At 47.1% G+C, this 22,519-nt stretch overlaps 1 protein-coding gene across 16 annotated transcripts in view; it reads left to right on the top strand.

Moving 5' to 3' along the window:
* The window catches only part of TCF4 (transcription factor 4), a 329,034-nt gene that overhangs the window by 74,300 nt on the left and 232,215 nt on the right, over positions 1–22,519 (top strand). The gene's annotated exons all lie outside the window — the stretch shown is intronic.

The raw sequence follows: 22,519 nt of genomic DNA, 5'->3' as shown, positions 1-22,519 counted from the left end.
ATTTATCTGTTTCTATGGAGCTAGTCTTTGTTTTTGCTCATCACAACAAAACAGATTTGTTTTGTTCTTTAACAAAGTCATTTGTTGTAGTGTCAGTTTAGCGCTGTCAGGAGAAAATGTGTAAATTTTAGCAGAACTTGTAGCACTTTCTATTCTGAGCGCCGAATATCTTCTAATTAAAGTGCAACCTGCTACCGCGTTTCATCTGGTTACGGCAAAATCTAAAATAAAGTCAGGGAAAGTAGGCCCGTTGATATAGTGGAGCTGTCTGCTGTGTTTACTGGACAGATTTCTGATTGTTTTTATACTTGGCAGTATTTTTTAATTAGCTAAATTCAGCATTTTTTCTTATAGACATCCGCCCACATTACTGTCCCAATCAGTCTAGTAACTGTTGTCAGGGAGGAGAATATTATCGCCGGTTTAAATGTAAATACGAGGTATAACTTTCAGGTCAATGTATCAAGCAATGATAACTTTCCATGCTTTTTCAACTTAAAAAAAACCCTGTTTATATTGACTTATCCAAAATCAGATTTTCCCAGGACAATATTTGATTCATCTTGTGGCAACAACGCATTTTGCCAACTTCTGAAGTATGTTGTCGAGCGAAGCCCAGCTGCAACTCTGGTCATGTGAGCGCTATTTGCCGTCACATGACCCGGAAGGCTGAAGACACATTGTAATAGCTGTGATATACTCGTACCCACGTGATCGTTTTTGCGATCACGTGACCCGAAAGTATTGTAGACGTGTCGTCATGGTTACCATTATATTTATTTCTCTAATCACATATCGAGTGCGCAATTCTTGCAGGAGTAGTGAAGGGAGAGTCTAATATATTTGTGAGAGGGAGGGGAAGCTGGGAGGAACAGTAAGGGCAGTCAACCCGGTCACGTGACCAGTGGCGCTGGAACGGTTTTAGGTTGGGGGGGCAAGATATAATCTCATTTTGGCGCCCCCTAAATTGCTATATGTTACCCCCTGATAGTTAATGAAATATGTTTTCATCAATAGTAATAGAGTAACAGAAAAACACTATAGTTTTATTAGTAACAAAATAACATTTGTCCAGCACATGTCCCCACATCCCTCATATGTCCAGCACATGCCCCCACATCCCTCATATGTCCAGCACATGTCCCTATAACCCTCATATGTCCAGCACATGCCCCCACATCCCTCATATGTCCAGCACATGCCCCCACATCCCTCATATGCCCAGCACATGCCCCTACATCCCTCATATGTCCAGCACATGCCCCCACATCCCTCATATGTCCAGCACATGCCCCTACATCCCTCATATGTCCAGCACATGCCCCCACATCCCTCATATGTCCAGCACATGCCCCTACATCCCTCATATGTCCAGCACATGCCCCTACATCCCTCATATGTCCAGCACATGCCCCCACATCCCTCATATGTCCAGCACATGCCCCCACATCCCTCATATGTCCAGCACATGCCCCCACATCCCTCATATGTCCAGCACATGTCCCTATAACCCTCATATGTCCAGCACATGCCCCCACATCCCTCATATGTCCAGCACATGCCCCCACATCCCTCATATGCCCAGCACATGCCCCTACATCCCTCATATGTCCAGCACATGCCCCCACATCCCTCATATGTCCAGCACATGCCCCCACATCCCTCATATGTCCAGCACATGCCCCTACATCCCTCATATGTCCAGCACATGCCCCTACATCCCTCATATGTCCAGCACATGCCCCCACATCCCTCATATGTCCAGCACATGCCCCCACATCCCTCATATGTCCAGCACATGCCCCCACATCCCTCATATGTCCAGCACATGTCCCTATAACCCTCATATGTCCAGCACATGCCCCCACATCCCTCATATGTCCAGCACATGTCCCTATAACCCTCATTTGCCCAGAACATGTCCCCACACCACTCATATGCCCAGAACATCAATTGTTCACACACTCCCCATAACTTAATACATCCCCAATGTACATTAACTCAAATTGTGAGCAAGTTTAGAGATCTCCTCAACTTACTTTTTTTGTTTTGCTGCCTGGATCCCTCCCATACACAGCAGGGCAGACACGCTGGCCGCAGCAGGATGGGGTTGGAGCGCGCTGGGGACCTGGATGCTGGATGCCATGCCCATGCGACGCTCGTCGCTGAAGCAGCAGGGGGCGGGCGGCCCCGGCGTCGGACACTGTAAGTGTCAATCAAACACCGCTGGGCAGGGCGGCCGGCAGGGAGGGGACTGAGTCTGACAGGGAGGACGGATGGAGAGACCCGGCGCAGCGGCGCCAGCGCGCATAGCACTGCAGGATATGTGAGTGTAGAAAAGACCTCACACATACATCAAGACACAGACGGGCCCCGGCCGGGCTCTGGGGCCCTTCAGATCGCCGGGGCCCGTCACACATGTCCCCCTTGACCCCCCTGTCGCCGGCCCTGACAGCGCCCCCAGACAACGGTACTTTAGCACCTCAGTAATTTTAGGGGGGGGGGCAAGCTGCCCCCTCGCCCCCCCCCGTTCCGGCGCCCATGCACGTGACCGATGTTGCGGTCACGTGAACGGGTGATATAGACATATTTTCATGGTTACTTTGGTGTGTAACTTCTTAATGACCTACACATATTTTCAACCATATTAGCGGTTTGTTAGACACATAAAATACAAAAAACATACTGGTTGTCAAATGGAACAATGTGGCAATATGGATTACCATAATTTTCAGGGCCGGATTCCCGATAGAGGCTGTGATCTGTCGCGATCTCGACAATCCATGGCTGTTTACTGAGACATGCCTCCTTTTAAATGATCGGCAGGCGTGACATTGAGTCCTGCCTGGTGATATGCGGTCGAGCAAAATGAAAATGGACGGTCTTGAACGGGGATTGAATACCCCCCTTTTTTAAAGAAATATCTAGCATAACATTTTCTTTGAAAAGAAAAGTGATGTGTATTTTTCCACTCTATTGCAGTGGTTCCCAAACTTTTTTGAGACATGGCACCCTAGAGTGTTAGAATTTTTCTAGGCACCCCTAGACCAAAAGTTGCTTGTTGAGAAATTTAGAGGAAAAAAAAATTAAATGAAGAAAATTGTTTATATGTTATTCTCAGAGGCGCAGCTACCGTAAGGCAGCCACCGCGGCTGCTTGGGGGAGCAAGCGCCAGCGGGGCGCCCCCGGTGCCCTGGCACTCTGGTCAGACCCCCCCTTACCCCTCCGCATGCCGCCACCACCGCATTCAGTCCGGCACCGCAGATAGCCTCCGGGCTCCGTCTCCTGCAGTAATGAAAAATGTCACGACAAAATGGCTGCCCCCTAATAGCAGACAGTTTTTACGGATGCTAGAGGAGGCCGCCGCCTCCTCTAACATCCCTAAAAAAACGGTCTGCTGTATGGGGGCAGCCATTTTGTCGTGTCATTTTTCATTACTGCAGGAGACGGAGCCCGGAGGCTATCTGCGGTGCCGGACTTAATGCGGGGCCGGCGGCATGCGGAGGGGTAAGGTAATTTTTTGGCGGGGTGGCACCACAATATTAGTTACGCCTCTGGTTATCCTTCGGTCCAATTTTAGTGGAGAGGGACCAGATTTGCTTCTGTTTGCCAACTTATGTTGTTATGATCAGCCGCCACAACTGGTTTTGAGTATTCCTTGACAAATATGTATTGGTCCCGGACCACCAACCTGAGGAACCCCTGCAATTGTCCTAATGCACCCCAGGGTGCCACGGCATACAGTTAGGGAACCGCTGCTCTATTGAGTTGATTTTTAGATAAAAAGAAAGAGAAGGAAGCAGAGCTGTGGCAAGTAACAAAAATATAAAGCAACCACATCAAAAGGATGTATCGGTATAGATATGTGGCATCGAAGTGCATAGAAATATATATATCCATATCAATCCACAGTGATGCACTAAATGAAGAACAACAATTTAAGTGAATGCAGGTCTAGCAGATATATTTACCATTGAATGATTTATCCACTGTTCGCAGGGAAAAGTCAGCCTGGACTAACTTTTCCAGTGTACACTTCCTGAAAAACTTGGGGTGGGCACTGTGATGTCCGCTGCCCGCCCCAAGCAGGCATCACCACGCCTGCGCTTGCAAGCGTACGCTCCAGCATTTCATCCTGGAGCGAATGCCTCGGCGAGTGTGAAACAGGCAGATCCTGAACATTGTTCTGAATTCGGCCCACTATGAGTAAGACTTAATCACCCTCAGTGTGTGATGGGATAAGGGCGATCATAAGTACTGAAAAAAAAAAGACACTGCTTTTTTTTTTTTTTTTAACTAGTCCTTTAGATTTTGCAGGCTCCATTGCACCATGAAAGCGCACACTCCCAGTGCAATCGCTGGTCACCATCACGTGTCACACACAATCACTCTTCGCTCGCAGTCTCCCTGGCATGTATTTACATGCCATACATTTCCATTGATGTCTGTCAAACAAACAATGATCAAGTTTGGATTTGTGTGAACACAATAAATGAAAGAAAATCCGTTTTTTTGTGTGCAAGACATATCTAAAATACAAACCAAATGTTCTAAACCAGTTAAAACCCTTTTTTTCACATCTATAACCATTAATCCAATATCTAAAGTCACTTTGCAAATCTTATTGTCAACTGGGGAATGTGAGTGGTAAAACAAAAATAATAGTAGCTGTTTTTTTTTATTATTATGGATGTTCAATTTTTTAAATTGTCCTATTTTTTTTATTTCCTTTCAATTCTCACTCGGCAACTTTTTTGTTTAGTAAATAAACCAGTTCCCATTCATTTCGATGAAGAACTATACTTGATGAATACAGTAAATATACTTGATTAAGTAATTGCTGTAATGCAATCCACTACAAGCACCTCCGACAAAGCTCCTGTTGTTGTGGTTGCTTGTTTTTTTTTTAAGGAAATCAGACGCAAGGGGGCAGTGGGCACAGAGCTCAGTGGGGCATTTCAAAGCCTCTCTGCTCACTACATTATCTGCCGTGTTAGTATTGTACCGAGGTGAAAGTCCATCCCAGTCGTCCAGAGGCAAGTTGAAATTTGGTGCCACATACCTTTAAGAAAGATGTGACAATGGCTGGTGGGTCAGGGTTAGACTCACAAGGTTCTGCAGCATGAATCAGCACTCATCGGTGGGTCCCATCTCACAGTCCAGCAATGGCAGTGGGGGCACCGTTGCTTGCTGCAGCTTTGGTTTAGTTGTATCAGGCCATCCTTTCCCCTCTTGGAAGTGTTAGTGCTCTTGGGACAGAGTAGAACTCTGCCGCAGAAGTGGGTGAGCTGCAGATCTCCACTGGGATTCCACTGTGAACCAGCAGGTGCCCCTCTAGGGCTTGGAGCCCGGAGGCAGGAGTCTCCAATGCCTCTGGGAGTTACACCCCTGGTTGAACCAATTACCCGGGGCTGTGCTTACTGGAGGGGCACAACCGAGGGATCTGCCTCTTGCTCATGTCGCCTCCCCTGTGCTATTATATATATATTTTTTTTAATAATGGTGTTTTTAGGGGCACACCTACTGATTCGGCCTTCCCCCTACAACACCTGTGCCTACTGTCTCGCTCTATAGACCTGCCTTGAAGCCTGGGGGGGACAGTTTCATACACATAGATGAGGGAGCATGTGCAGTGTAAACACTGGTAAACGGGGGTTCAGAGAAAGAATTCAGAATGAACATATCACGTTATTGATACCACTGGCTCCAACTCCTAATACCCCCCCCCCCCCCCCCCAAGCTTTAAAAACCGACAATGTCTTTCTTTCCTCTGAAATAAGAATCCACTGACATCAATTCCTCTCCCTTTTTATGATATGTGATACGCGATTATCAGAGGTAGGATGAAAGCGCAAAGCCTTCCCGTTTCCAGCTGTTTTTCATCTGCGATCACTTTTTTTTTTCTTCTCCTGGAGAAGATGCTTCTTCTTAAAGAGTTTTTAATCTGCAAACAGTTTTCTCAGTTTATCCTGCAATTGTAAAATGTGTTCCCTGCAGGTCATATCTGTCTCTGTTAAAATCCAGCCTGCCCTTTTCTGAAGCTCGGCTTGCTCCTCTACAGAACAAACACGGATTTCCAAAGCACCTCTAACTGGGTGCACAGACCAATAAAGCTTTTATGTATATATATAAGTACAGACATTCTCCCAGTCACAGTGGTTAAATATGGTTGGTTAGAGGCCCATAACTTTCTGTCTTAGACAGCGCTCGTTGGCAGGAAAGGAATCTGGAGCGGAGGAGTCTTTACATATAGGAATGATAAAGGGATAGCCCACAGGTATTCCTCTGTGCTGGAATTTCCAGGAGACTTGCAAATTCCAGCGATGTGAAGATAATTATAACCACCTACACTATATGTATCCATCTGTAATAATATCAGCGGCACTGAAAGATGCGGGTGTGGCTTACTGGGGAGGTGTGACCAAGTTTATGCGGCAGGTTTTCCTTTCAAAAGCACATGGCCACACCCCCTTCCCAGTAATGCCAGAAGTCTCCGTAGCCCTGTCTAGGGATGGCCATTGGTTTGTTAGCTATTGATGGTTAAGCTTGATGGTGCCATTGATCGTTGCCCCAGGGGTTACATGCTTTGCAGGCAAGTAAGCGTTCCATGAATCTAGCACTTCCGCGTTATGCTGTACTCCCCTGACAGACGCTAGAGATCCAGTAGTACCACTAGTATCTGTCGCTCCAATGCGGCTGCCATTTTTGGAGGTCTATTTGCTTCAGATAACATGTGGATGGCCAGACCGCATGGAATCTGCAGAGACCCATCCCCCCCCCCCCCCCATTCCTCCATGGAGTCATCTCCACAAGCCACTTTTTAGGCTGTGGTGGCATTGTTGCGCCGCTGGTTCTGGGCCAGTGATAGTCCGGGGGGTGGGGCTTCATGGGAGTGTTGGGGGGTGGAGGTAAGCTCTGCGTCCCGGAACTTTGTAAGAAATAAAAAAAAGCAAAAATAATTGTTGCTTGTGGATCATCGATAGTGGGAAGCCCTCCGGTGTGTGTCCCCCCCCCCCCCCCACCAAGTTGGCAATTTAGACCCGATTATGGGCTGAATTCGTCCCGGGTGGTCAGGGTCTGCGCATGCGCGAATATACGCATGCGCAAACCCCAGGAGCGAACGGCTTCGGCCAGTTTCCTCCTTGCGGCCCCATGCGAGGGGACGTGTTAGCTTACTAATCCCCTCGCATGTTAAAGAGGAAAATCATGTGGCAAGGGGGTTCAGTCGGGCAGCATTTACCTGTTCGCTAGGCTGTGAACAGGTCATGAATTAGGCCCCAAGTAACCGTCACTCACACAATAGATAGGACGCCAAGCAATGAAAAGAAGATGGGCAGAAGTGAAACCAGCTATGGGGCACACTAGGGCAGCCCATTGCCCGCCAGTAGTAGCGCTTGCCTGCATGGCAGGGTTGCCGATTTTTCAGCTTCCCTCTCCGGGAGAGGGCAGCCAGCTGCAGCAAGTAGGGGGCGGGGCCGGTGGGTATAGCACAAAAGGGGGCGGAGTCATGGGTGGGACTAACCAAATGAAATTACAAGCGGTACTCACCGCTGCTGCGCCATCCACTCACGCTGTCGCTCCCGCTCTCCAACAGAGCCCTGCAGTGGCTGCCATGCACCGCTCCCACCGCTGCCGCACATGCTGTACACACGATGCTGACAGCCTCCGCGGTAGCTGTCACACAGGAAAGAGACGCCATGACGCAAGGTATGTCATGACGTTGCGCTGGCAACTAGAACCCGCCCCCTGGCACTTTGGAACTTGTGCATGCGCAGTCCATTTTTTCAGCATGAAGGCTGAAAAACCGGGAGGATGGCGGGGCTTTCCGGGGGACCGGGAGAAAGGTTCAAAACGTGTGAGACTCCCGCTAAAAGCGGGAGGGTAGGCAACATGGTTTGTGTTATATTGGCCTATTCGTAGTATGTCTACAACTCATATGACTACAACCCAAGTATAACAAAAACTACCCGCTCGTTTCCCCGTGCCGTTGTAGGGGTACTCGGGACCCTGCTGCTGCACCTGTGCAGTTATTATTCCAGGTGCTTCTGCATTCTGTACATGAGGAGCTTCCCCCGATCAGATGGACAATTCTCTAGGCATCATAGCAAGCAGGTGAACGCACTAGAAATGACGGCTCGCTAAGTGGCATTGAATGACTTCTTCCTACGCAGGATTGTTCTGTGTTTATTGTTGCAAACTGGAAGGTTCTCTTGAGGAAATGTTTTCCCTTTTTTTTTTTTTTTTTTTTTTAGATTATGGCTGCAAAGTGTCTTCTTTTATGGTTATGCCGTTATCTCACATAAGGAAACTTGTTCCAATGTCGTAATTGTGCAATTCCGCCGCCGCAGAATAAAGCAAATTTTGTGTCTTGCTAGGCAGCGTCACGCTAACCTTTAAATGAAAATGCATCAGGGTTCCGTTTAATGTCATTTTAATAAGGCTGAAATCATTTTGAAGTCAACTTAAATCATAATGCTAATCTCGGAAGACTTCTACTTTAGCTAAGAAGGCCCTTTATACTCATTAGTTCCCCTTCCAATGTTTGTGTTTGATTTTCTCTTTCAAATCATTCTGCCGTTTGAATTCAAAGATGATATCGTTTAATATTAATATCACAGGTACAAATTGCCGGTTGTAATATGCTGGGTAGATCTTGTGTTTGTGGTTTGTTACTGAGAAATGTTGAGTATTGCTTTCCAGCGGCTGCTTGTCGCTTTGTGGATCTGTGGTTACACGCAGCCCACTCATCATATTGGCACTGTGAAGGTGGGGATAATGATAAAGTATTTTTATGCTACCACAATAAGAAATAATAAAAAAAAGGGCATTTATTTATTTATTACCAGTTTCGGTACTTGTGTAGTTTCACGGCGCCAGCATGGCGTCTGAGTCCCCGTGCGTCTGAGTCCCCTTGCGGGGCTCGCTACGCTCGCCACGCTATCTAAAATCAACTCCATGCCAACATGGATAGTGGGGCATGTTGGCATGGAGTTAAGTTAGTTTATTTTAGATAGTTTGCAGAGCATACAAACCGGAAGTAGCACGGCGCCATGCTGGCGCCATGAAACTACACAAGTACCCCAGTTTCTTATGTAGCGCACACATATTCCGCAGCACTGTACAGAGAATATTTGAACATTCGCAAACTCCGCACAGTTATGGCCATGGTGGAAATTGAAACCATGACCTCAGCGCTGTGAGGCAGTAATGATAACCATTACACCATCCGAGCTGCCATTAAGAAGTGTAATATGAATTTATAGCTTTAAAGATCCTGGGCAACCGTGTTCCTGTAGGTTTTTCTGTCGATGCCGACGTAGGTCGACATTGACACTGTCTTAGTGTACTGCGTCCCCTGCATGGCTCGCTGCGCTCACCACACTTATATATTCTCCCTCCAGGTCCACTGGGATCATTACATATGAAAAAGTCTGCTTTGTGGCTAAAATTTCTTACAAACTCATGTTGACATGTCGGCATGAGTCTACCAATTCGGGAGTCTACCAAACATGACACGAGTGTAGTGTAGGTCAATATAACAAAGTGTCTTTTGGGGTCTATTTGCATTTTCGGTAGTTGTAATGTTACGGAAGTAGGTAGGTTGAATATTAAATATAAGCAACAGCAATTAAATGACCTTGTCCGCTGTTAACAGCAGGACCAAATAGCAATAACAAAAAAGGTGCAACAGCAAAAGAAAATGATAAATAAATAAACCACCCTTCTCCTTGAACGGTTTATTAGATGACGTATCTCTGATATAAAACTCTGTACATTTGATTCCAATACAATTTCTACTTGGTTGTGGCTTTCTCAGAATCAATTGAAGTCTCAGTGTACATATCTCGCAGCTGGCTCTGCTTTGAGGGGAAAAAAACTCTAATGCTTTGTATATAATCCCCTGAGCCAACCCGTAATAAACTGTTTATCAAGTGAGTAGTAGATTTCTGCCACTTTAAAGCTGTTCATGAGCTGTTCTTGATTTAAACACTACAGTTTAATAAAACAATTCCCAGGGTAACGCATAAAGTATGGATCTCTGTTCTCTTCCTGTCCCCTGGATAATTTCCATGTAAAACTCGGATATTCTTTGTGAGTTGGTAACTCGGCCGTCATTCCCTGTTATTGTAGATACATAGACGCCAGAGCGTTATTCTGTGCTGTATCCTGCTGGTGTACAGATGTAGCGCCTCTCTTCATTGCAGGGGCTGGCGGTGGATTCGCCACGCGCCAGCCCCCTTACAACGGAACTCCCCCCCGCCGCCAGTCTCCGCCTTGTTCCCCAACCCTGCCCGTTTCCCACCGACTGTAAACTGGGACGTGCATGAGTGTGGGACACTCACCCATCCCAGTCAGATGTAGCGTACGCCATCTGTAAATAGAAGACGGATAAAGAACTTTTTGTCATGTATATAGCCACCCATACACTATGCAATTTGGGCCCGGTTTCACCAGATTCCGGTCAGATCAGACAGAGAAATCGGGTAAAATTGGCCCAAATCTCAAGTGTATATCATCCCATCGGATCTGATGCACAGTCACATTCGCCACCGGAGTTTGAATGGGCTGCCACATACAGTAAGAGCACTATTATATGCAACCGTCAGCAGCAGATAATGGGTGCTAAGCACTGTGCAGGGATCGGGGTGCAGCAGGCTGCGGGGAGAATTGAAAGATTCTATTCAAAAGACTGGGCAGCCGCTGATTGGCTGAAAGTGCTCTATCAGCCAATCAGCGGTCGCCCAGTCTTTTGAATAGGAGTTTTCAATTTTGCCACCCCTTGCCTTCAAGTGTCAAATCTTCGTGAGCTCTCCTGGGGAGCTCAGGGGAAATCTATGGGGGGGCCTTATGGACCAGATGCACCAAGCTTCAAAAAGTGGAGACTAATAAACAACCAGCCAGCCAATCAGATCCCAACTGTCATTTTTCAAGCCATCTAATATGACAGTTATGAGCTGGTTGTTCATCACTTGACGTCTGGTGCATCTGGCCCTATGTGTTTGTGCATTAGCTGAATTCCGTTTTCGTTATTTGCCGCTGTTAACACCGATGCAGAGATTTCTCTGTTGCTGGCAATTGCTGATTTTTGTTGTTATCTGTCACCCGCTCCACTCTTGAACCCGGCAGCACTCGGCTGACCTACCGCTGCAGAGAAGACCACCAACTCTAGAGTTGTGGGCGGTCACGCTCCTTTGGAATGCCTCTCTACTTCCCTGACCGGTATCTGTACACTGAGCTTGTGCAGGCTTTTACTGACCATGGGTCGGCCAATAATACAGTTGGGGGGGTTGGTGAGCTGCGCCACTTCTTGGAAAGAGACTTCCAGGACACTTGTTACCCGCTGCCTTCTCCATAACCTGGCTGTTGTATTTGCTTGGCAGGCATGCATTCATCCCATCTCTGATACCCTGTAGATTGTGGAGGATGGGGGATGGTCATGCTACAATGGATGTTGTCCAGTGGCGGTTCCAGGGGGTGGAGCTGCACCAAAGTTCAAATAGGGGAGCCACACCAACTGCCATTCCAATCCGACTCACTGGCCGTGGGTGCGACTTCCCTATTTGAATTTTGAACTGTGCTAAAGCCCATCCTCTGTAGCCACCAGTGATGTTGTCTATGTCACTCGGTCCATGAGTCACAGAATAGAGCCCTCCAATTGGCACCATCCGTCCTGCCTAAATCTTGACAGTTAGGTAGCATAACATGTATACTGCATGATATGGGCAGTCAAAAGTGCTGTGCATCTATTAAATGTCATATGGAAAAAAAAACACCAAGAGAATTGGGATGCTATCCCAAAGAGCTTACAATCAAAAGCATTATAACTGCAAAAATATGAATGATTTCCTATTGCTTTGTCTGGTGAAGGTTTTGGGGATGTTCGTGTGGTACGGCAAAGGTTGCTTTAAAGCGTAATGGAAGCGAAGATTCCAATTAGAGGGTAATGTATGTGTCATCTCCCTGTGCTATGTCAACCCTCCGTAATTTCATTACTGACATAGAGATGGCTTTATCTGTCACTGCTAATTAAGGCTACTCACTGATGCTGCACAGACTAATAGAATGAGCTTTGCACATTTACTGGCTTAATACATAAAAACAAATATACACGACCTCTGGCGGAGAGTGAATGAGATTTATATGATCAGCTAGACCCGGCCTGGGCAATCCTCCGGATCGCCAGCTCTTCTGGTTTCACAGGGAGAGCGTGCTGGATCTAGTAGTTCCGCAGCTGCTTGGTTGTGATCAAGGCTGGGTTACGAAAGGCTTCAAGGAGTAGATAATTATGCTAATAATTATTTACCTTGATTACATTACTTGCTTCGTCAAGTGTTTACTCTTTGAGATCATATTAACATCAATTGTTCTGCGCAAGAAACCACAAATAACCACATTTGTTAACAGGGCATGATTCACCCATGTTGTCAATGCAGATTTTATAAACCGTGATTATCAGCTGACTACATGTGCTTCGCGGTCGCTCTGCGCACACGCCAAGGAACCTTATCCATGTTACTTGTAATCGGGATGTATTTGCAAAGTGATTGGCAGGCAGGTAATGGGGTGTTGCCGCTAAAAATGTTGACTGATTTGTGGGGCATCTCTGAGCCTACAACTGCAATCCCATATGCAGAAAACATGACCACGGCATCTTCCTTCCCATGGCCATTCTGCCTGACCAGAAGTTTACTCATGCTGTTGATTATTGAGGCGATTCGGCCATTTTGTATGCAGTTGTATGGCTCTGCATTGCCGCTGGTGAACGTCTAATTTGATATGACACTAATATGACACTTTTCACACAATTTATCGGGCCGATGGGTTGAAATTGTGTGAAAAAGGGCCATATTGTATAAGTGTATGTTTTTCACAGACTTTACTCTTTGTTTCTCAGAGACTTCTTTTTCTCCATTTCTTGTAACACAATAGTGGCAGCCATTTTGTTTTGTCATATGGATCCATGTTTCCAAAAATTTAGCCAAAAAATGTCAGGCAGGAAGCTGATTGGTTGGTTGTTTATCACTCTCCATTTTATCACTTTTGAAGCTTAGTGCATCTGGCTCATTCTTGTATTTTAGCAGGCAGCAAAAAAAAAAAAAAAATGCATCGCTAATGCCAGGGTTTACACCCTACAGCATGAGACGCAACGTGCTTAGTTATGTTCGCTTGTTACAAAAATAATTTGGACATCCGGACCTTGAGTGATCCAATTTTATCCATGTAATGATAATTCCGGATCGATCTCCTGGGTCATTTTTGCGTCAATTGTTTTTTGGGTACTTGTTTCCTATCTGGGCGCCCAGGTTTTCTACGTACGGCACCGTACTGAAATCGGATCGCATCGCATCGTACACATACACGATATTGAACGATGCGATGCGATGCGATCCGATTTCCCATAGGAAACAATGTGAAATGGCTCAATTTAGCCAAATTATAATAGGAACAATAGTAAATGGGCCAAAAACACCCCTGAACATTGAAATGTCCCCCCAAAAGTAGTTGACGCCACCCCGCCATCAACGTGAACCCGAAGCGTGGCGAGCGGCGCGAGCCCGCGAGGGGCGGCGGTACGCGTCCTCCGACCTTTTCATGCCCTACTATCCACTAGGGCGTGGAGTGAGAATAGAATAGTGTGGCGAGCGCAGCGAGCCACCGAGCCCGAAGCGTGGCGAGCGCAGCGAGCCCCGCGAGGGGACGCGGATACCTTCACAGTTATACGCGTCCCCCTCGCGGGCTTCACAGGTGTCCATGGCGACGTGGACACCTGGGAAGCCCGCGAAGGGACGCGTTTACCTGTGAAGGTATCCGCGTCCCCTCGCGGGGCTCGCTGCGCTCGCCACGCTTCGGGCTCGCTGCGCTCGCCACACTATTCTATTCTCACTCCACGCCCTAGTGGATAGTAGGGCATGAAAAGGTCGGAGGACGCGTACCGCCGCCCCTCGCGGGCTCGCTGCGCTCGCCACGCTTCGGGTTCACGTTGATGGCGGGGTGTTGTAAACTACTTTTGGGGGGACATTCCACTGCTCTGTGGGTTTTTTGGGGGTTTCTGGCCCATTTACCATTCTTCCCTATGCTGATTTGGGTAAATTGATCCATTTAACATTGTTTCCTATGGGAAATCGAATCGGATCGCATCGCATCGTTCAATATCGTGTATGTGTACGATGCGATGCGATCAGATTTCACTACGGAGAATAGCATGGTGCGCAATTAACTTAGTGGGCGCCCAGATAGGAAACAAGTACCGTTTTTTGTTTTTCTATTATTTGTATTTTTTTTTTTTATTGAAAATGACTTAATTGCAGGATGAAAGTGATGTTTATACAGGCACCAGCTATGCACCTGACACACGTTAGACATGATCGAAGGTTTTTTTTTTTTTTTTTTACTCCTGAGATGAAATTATTCAGAGTACATTTGATTTCCAGGGTACAAACTATTCAATTATCATTTTTGTCTGGACGATAATCGTCCCTAAAGGTCACAGGGGAGAGGTTTTCGTACATACAATGTAAACACATCGCCAAGTGTAACGATACCATGCTTCGCATGCACTTTCCTTGTTTCTTTGTAGTCCATCTATGGGAGCAGCGTTGACGACGGCGATTTTCCAAAAATACCCCAATAAGCTGCTGCTAAGACCCGTCGCAGGCTCAGAGCTTTATCGCAATCTCTGTCCGTGCATGCGATAATTGATGTATCAGTCGATGTAGTCGATTATCGCATTGCGAGTTGGGCTGATCATCCTCCAGTGCGGATGGAGATATATCAGCCCCTTTGGATTAGGATTAGTATTTTTGATGCAAAGGCACTGGTATAAAGAATTCCTGCCTATGTACATTTCTATTATCCGGTGAAGCCCGGACAGGACAAGCCGGGGGGCTATGATGGGGATGGTACTGGAACGGTTGCATCATTTTACCCTGCCCACTTGCCGTTAAGTGCCACAAATCACAGATATTTTATAGGGGGTGTGGCTTAAATGGCGCAACTAACAGAATCTTCTCACTAGTTTCACACGGCCCACAGATTCCCATTGTTGTTCTCTCCATTCTGTCCACACCACTAGGAAAGAATAAACATAGGCAGCTTGGTGAACCCATCAGCTCTGTACGGAGACACAGCATGAGCTGCGGATCATTCAATTACCAAACTTCTGAGTAGCTCTGTAGTCACACAGCGTGGCTACAGCCGAGGAAGTGCGATGCCGAAGTCATTGCACCTGTGTATAGGGATGGCTATCATTGCCATTGGCATCGCTGGCAACAGTGCAACTTGACATCGATAGTGGCATGCCATGCAATGGATGACCGTCGATGTCTTTACCTAACATGGGGATATGGCTTCACCGGTATCGGGGGTGGGGGGGGGTGGCGAAGCTATGCTCTGTGTCCCTGTCCCTTGGGGGGGAAAAGAAAACAAAAACTAGTTGTTTTTGCTTGGGGATGAAACCCATCGATAGCAAAACTATTTTAAATCATCGATGGTTGATGGCCCTCCCTACCAGTGTATAGAATTACAGCGGGTTATTCTGATTCACTCGGAAAAGCATAGTCACTCTCTAATGGACAAAACCGTATGCACTGCAGGTGGGGCTGATGTAACATGTGCAGAGAGAGTTAGATTTGGGTGTTTTATTGTTTCTGTGCAGGGTAAATACTGGCTGCTTTGTTTTTACCCTGCAATTTAGATATCAGTTTGAAGTAACCCCCCCCCCCCACCCAAATCAGAGGCTGAGCCTTGTACTGAGCTCTGATTGGTGGAGCTCATCACATGCTTCTCTGGCCCATTGGACAGTAGCAGCGGCCTCATCATGGGAGGGTTTTTAATCAGAGGCAGCACTGAGCCTGTGAGATCTCCTACAGAGTAAGGTACAGATGTGGGGGGGGGGGGGTGTATGTGTATACACCCCCCCTCCCCCTGCATTTATACTGCCTTTACTCTGTGTTTTGTGTAAAGTTCTCCCATGCAGTTGCGGCCAGTAAAGACAAGTGGGAGGGGGCCACCCTGTCTAAAGTGACCTGGGCCCCCCGAAGGCTTAATCCGGCCCTGACCATGGCTGCTCCTGATATTGAGCATCTATGTCTGTTTCCAGCTGTATATACTTTGCAGGGAACGTGCAGCCTGTGTGGTAGGAATTCTAAGCTCTGCTGTTATTCCACTCCGTGTAGCACACACACTGCATCCTAGCTCACAGCAGAAGGAACAGACTGTACATGCACTGCTTCGCTGCACTCGGGAAACAGGAGCACACTGTGAAATTGCCGTCCGCTTCATAAAATGCCAAGGTCTGTGCTCATTTCAGAGGCAAAGACAGGGCACGCTACTCGGGGTGTGCACAGATCAGGATGAGAGTGGGACTAGACGGGTCAGCAGCTCTCAGGGATGGCCTTTCATTATCAGCTTCATATAGACCTGGAGGAGTCCTTGATGGGGGCAGATATGGCTCCTACCAAAGACCCAGAAGTCCAGTCACAGGTATCCGATAATATCCCAGTGTATCCTGGTGTGACCAGTCTCTGCAAGGAATAACCAATTCCACACAGGAAGATTACAGAGAGAATGCAGCTGCACACTCTGCAATATAACACAGTAAATTTGAGGTGATTTACCATAAAAGTGTCCCCACCAACTGTGATCTGATTTCTTTAAAGATATCTCCTGTTCATCTACAAACAATAAAGATGACATACAGGGCCTGATTAATCAATACGCTGATTAAGCATCCCCCGCCTATGGGCTTCTAACGCGAACCCACCGCCGCCCCGCACGGACCCCCGCCGCCCCGCATCACCCCCCTCCTCACCTGTGTCCGGGCAGCACAGAGCTGTGCTGCCCGGACCTGTGACCTCCTCCTCCCTGCACTGATCTTCTTCCGGGTGCAGGGAGGAGGAGAGCCAGCCCCCCTGCAGCAGCAGCCGAGTAAGGGAGGGAGGGGGGGTCGCCGGGTCCTGATGGGCCCCGCTGACTCACCGCAAAGGACAGCTCTTAACGCAAGAGCTGTCCTTCGCCATAATTATCGCATATGTTACAGCATATGCGATAATTATGAATGCGGTAGCCGGCGATAGGGGGCGCGGATGTTAGAGCATCCCCCCCCATAGTCTCCTTCCCACGGCACAAGCATTAGATCCTACATGCCAGTTGTATAACCTTCCTTACCTGCACATGGGCAGTATGACTGGTGAGTCCCTGAGTGCCCATACACGTGTGTTTAGCAGAATTACATGCGGAGCGACATGTGTATTAGCCTAGGGCACCTGGTACCTTTTTAATAAGGCCCTGGGTGCCATATTACTGTAGAGCCATAGTGCTGGCTTAGTAGAAGTGGTAAGGCGTGCCAACCAACCATATGTATCTGAAGCGGCCCTCTGGGTGTAATGCGTAAGACCACTGGACATTGCTACGGACTTGTGGAGGTTACCACCAACAATTTAAGGCTCCTTTCTCCGTAGTGCGTTTGTCAAGGCAGTAAAGCAACGGGAGATGCTGCAATGTCTTTTGTACTGTAGACATGAATATCCGGAATGGCTCAGCAGGATAGAACAGGGTCATATACAATAAACCTGGGGCAACTGTGGCTTAATCTTGCCTAAATATAAAGGGTTTAATAACACTGTACAAATATACACACCACACATGTATATACATATATCTGTCACTCAGCGAGGTCTCTGACCTGTAGAAAACCTTCTATGCTTGCCGTTGTATTATTTTGTACTTATGGAGGAGATGTTTCACGTTTTGGAGTCAAAGGGCCTGACTGTGCAGGGTAAATACTGGCTGCATTATTTTTACACTGCAATTTAGATTTCAGTTTCAACACACCCCACCCAAATCTAACACTCTCTGCACATGTTACATCTGCCCCACCTGCAGTGCACATGGTTTTGGCCATTTTGAGAACAAATTTGTACTGCGATCAGATCTGAATAAGGGCTTTGATACATTTCCCCTACAGTGTCTTATGTATACTGCACTGGCAAAGCAAAATAACTTCCTTCAAAGGTCTGCGGAAAACCTGCAGATTGTATGAAATGATACAAAAAAATTAGTTTTCTAGAGACGTTTACCCTGGGTGTAACTCCGCTATAACAATAGATTTGGGATCAGCAGGTTCCTTGGGGGATTCCGCTGGCTGTAAGGGTGTTACCCAGCTGAATGCATTGGCAAACAATGAATACTGAGGTCACTCACTCGGTTTCCCATCAATGATGCGATAGAGCCTTGTAGACCTCTTTCTGGAGATGTAATCGCTGCAGATAGATTGACGTTCATTATATTATGTTTGCTTTTGCCAGCGCTCAGGATTTCTCTTGCTTTTGGAGCTTTCGATCCCCACAATTACAGTCGGAAGACTTGCAGCCGGTATTAGAGCGCAGAGATACTGCCGCCGGTTACATATTGTTATATATTTATTTCACTGAACTCATGCTTCAGGCCTTGCAGTACCGGGACCCTGCGCTTCTTTACAGAGTGCGCCTGGTGGAATCAGACGGTTTCTGGTCCCAGCCAATCATTTCACAGTGTTGTAAGACTTGGTACCACCCACAAAACGCCGCCTTTCACTGTTAGGAGGTGGAGTGTAGCCTATGCTTTCTTTCTGTTTATGTCCAGAAATGCAGCGTAAATATTCGATTTTGCCTCAAAGTGCAGCTATCAAAATATTGGTTTTTAATTGTTGTGCAAAATGCAATCTTGCTAATCCCCTCTTACTCTTATACCACTCGCCTAATTGTATTAGTGTTTTTTACAATCACTAATACTCTATGATAGCGCAAGTGACTTCAAATGTATATTCAAGCAGCCCACCCTAAATGTTCCACTTGTGGCTCTTTGTTTCTGCATTTGGGTGTTCCTTATAACATGGGTCTAGAACAGGGGTCAGGAAACTTTTTTGCCTTTTACCCCAAAATATATTTAGATACTTAAATGATGTGATTCTGTGACTTTAGCCCCGCCCCCTCATTGGAGATTGGCATATCCCTTTATGTAAATGGTGCGGTACGGGGGAAGGTAGCCGCAAACAGGGGGGAGCGGGGGTCCCACAAAAACCGGGAGGGTTGCTCACCTTTCTGGGAGGCCGGGAGCGGGACCCGATTTTCGGGACCCTCCCGGCCATTCTGGGAGGGTAGGCAACCAACCCTGCAATACAATGGGATACAGGATATTGACTGCACCCCAGGAGCTAGAGCCTATCAATCACCCTAGATGTACCACATCCACAAATACAATATGAACAAAAAATAGGTGATCACTGGCGCTGTCCTCCCATAGACAATGAGTGAAAATAAGAATAATCCACCAAAGTAGGGGGATCCCTGTCCGGAAAGGGGTCCGCTTTAAGGTCTCCAGGATCAATCCGGTCGTTCCAGGTTTTTTTCTGCAAAATTTTCATTGTAAAATATTTTTTATTATTGGCAATTTATCTCCAAATAAATGCCTTTTTATGTGGATGAGTGGAGCCTACTACCTTCTTCATTCATCCGCTGAGGGGAGGACTCTTGTAAGATACCTTTCAGTGAACATAAGGAATTTTCCATTGGTGAGTTGTACAATACAGGTTGAGTATCCTGTATCCGTACATCCATTATCCGAATTATTCCAAAAACCGTGGTTTTTGGAATCATTTGAATTTTTTTATTTTTTTTACCCCCCTAACCCTCTTTTCATACTTACCAAGTCCCCGGGCGTCCACAGCAGGCCTCCGGCATCTTCTCCAGGGCCTCCAGCGGTCCCAGGAATGCATTGCGCGAGTGCGCGCGCGCGCCGGTGACGTCACCGATGCGGGCGCACACCCGCGCAATGCATTACTGGGACCGCTGGAGACCCAGAGAAGATGCCGGAGGCCTGCTGTGGATGCCCGGGGACTGCGTGGACGCCGAGGGACCACCGGACACCATCGGGGGACAGGTAAGTAAGCCTAAAAAAAAAATATTCTAAAATCCGAAAAATTCCCCTATCCGAAATGCTCGTGGTCCCAAGCATTTCGGATAGGGGATACTCAACCGGTATAGAGATTGCACTGTTGGGGATTCAAGGGCGGATGGGCCATTGACGAATTGTGTATCACATAGAAGATTAAAGTAACCTTTATGTGCACAGGTCAGTGTGGTTCTTCATTCTCTATCCTGTGAAGAGGGAGGTTGATACATACGCGCACTGGAAGGTGTCTGAGGGCGAAGAGTAGTATCACTGAGTAAAGAAACCCCTATGTGAATATAGGGCTTTGACCCAAGGTCAGTGACCAGTGTGTACATCTAACGACCGGATTACAAAAAAAGACAAATACATTCAGGATTCTTCTCCTTAAGTGGTGCCCACTTTGGTGGATTATTCTTATTTTCACTCATTGCCTATGGGGGGACAGCGCCAGTGATCACCTATTTTTGGTTTATACCATGACAGGAGCCTATAACAAGGTATAGAAACTCAGCGCCGCAGCGGCAGTACAGACTGCGCACTGCCAACATGGTGCAGCAACTAGCCGACTCTACTAAAGAAGTGGGCGGACTTGGAGGCGGGGCCTGGGGCATCACACAGGGAAGTGTGTTATAAACAAGGGCCAGAAGCACTGCACTGCGTCAGGTCCTTGTACGCTTCAGTACTGTAACACACACAGCCGGGCATGCATATACAATCTATATATAAATTAATGTGCATGCCTGGCTGTGTCTCAGCAGCGTGACCGTCCATTACCCCCAGGAATTCATTTTTACCCCATTTGGGGTAATTTACCCCTGTTCCCTGACCACTAGTCTAGATCATGTGGTCGACCGCAAAAAAAAGTCGACATCCAGGTCGAAACTGTAAAAAGTCAACACTGAAAAAGTTGACCCATGAAAAGGTCAACAAGTTTTTCTGTTTCTTTTTCAGATACAAGGTGCTCAATAAATGAGAAGTAGATTCTGATTGGTTGCCCATAACAAACATTCCATGTGAAATAGCGTAATCTTAGTAAATTTCCCCCATAGCGTTGGTATGAAACAAAGTATTCTATTGGCTAATGTTGTCATTATTCCAGCTGTAATGAGTGAAATGTACATTGTGGAATACTTTTAGGCAGTTTGAGTTCCTATAGCAGGTACGTACTGTATTTAGGTGCTCGCCTAATTACATTCCACTGATGCTTTTATTATTATTATTTTGCGTGTGGTTATGCTTCATGCTTGAAAGCACCAGCAGTTTCCAGCGTTCCCCCGCTCTGTTCTTGTATAGCACTGTGTCATGTGACATTAACACTGTGTGTATGTGTCACAAGTTAGTGACAAGGTTCAGGGGAAACGGACGGAATTCATGCAGAAATTGTACTTACATTTCACTACCATCCATAAATAATTTCACTGAAAGGTATATCTATCGGTCTGGTCTGAATAGGCGTCCTTCCGTATATGGGATATGGTCATTAGGTCGACACCTAAAATAGGTCAACATGGGTAAGGTTGACCGGGTCGGAAGGTAAATACAAGCATTAGGTCGACTAGGTCAACATATTTTTTAGCAGGCGTGTGCCATATTTCATGCCCTACCATCCACTACGGCGTGGCGGGAGAATAAAATAGTGTGCCGAACGCAGCGAGGCACCGCGCCCGAAGCATAATGAGCGCAGTGGGTCATGCGAGGGGATGCGGTACACTTAGATGTCGACATTCAGGACAAAAACAGTGAAAAACTCCTGTCGACCTTCCCATTGTCAACCTAATGCTTGTGTCGACCTGTCAACCTAACCTCTGTCGACCTTCAGTGGCCAACCCAATGCAGGGTTGCCTACCCTCCCGGAATGGCCGGGAGGATCCCGAAAATAGAGTCCTCCTCCCGGTCCCCCATCATTTTAACCCCGCCCCCTCCATTGGGATCCGTTAATTGGGGTATTGTAGATCCTGGGGGCGGGGCTTAATGATGTCACGCTCACGCCCCACCCCTCCAAACTGCAGCTGGAAGTCTCCTCTCCGGGCTTCTCATTGAGGGAGACTGATAAAGTCGGCAACCCTGACCCAATGCATGTCTACCTAAATCGGGTCGGACCAATCACCCATACCAAATTATCTAACCTCCGTATGTTATGAGTTGCAACACACAGGGAGTATGAGAGACAACAGCTCCCGCGTTACTTTTTTACCCCGAAAATGCGTCTATAAAGTGCCCATAGATTCCGCAAACCCGCTGGAATCACTAATCTGCTGTCAGGATGATTGGAGGATCGGAGAATTAAAGCATGTTAAAAATGTCAGTTTTCTCCATCCACACCAGGATCGAGGGATTGGGATTTTTAAACATGCTTAATATCCCCCGATGCGAACGTCAGGGGATTGGCAGATTGTGCCAATACATCAAAGATGTATGGGCACCTTAAGTGGTATTGCTATGCGAGGAAGGCACCAACTACCCTAACAGACTGCGCTGATTTGTACAGCTGTGCGAATGCAGCTGTATTTGCATAGAAAAAGGCTACATTACAGTATCTGCGTAGAAAACACCGTAACGTAGCCTTTCTTACGCAGATACAGCTGCAGTC

This window comes from Crinia signifera, chromosome 1 (assembly GCF_055691185.1).
Source record: "Crinia signifera chromosome 1, ASM5569118v1, whole genome shotgun sequence".
Classification (NCBI taxonomy): Eukaryota; Metazoa; Chordata; class Amphibia; order Anura; family Myobatrachidae; genus Crinia; species Crinia signifera.
The sequence above is the reverse complement of the archived record's forward strand: the minus strand, read 5'-3'. Positions and strand labels throughout refer to the sequence as shown.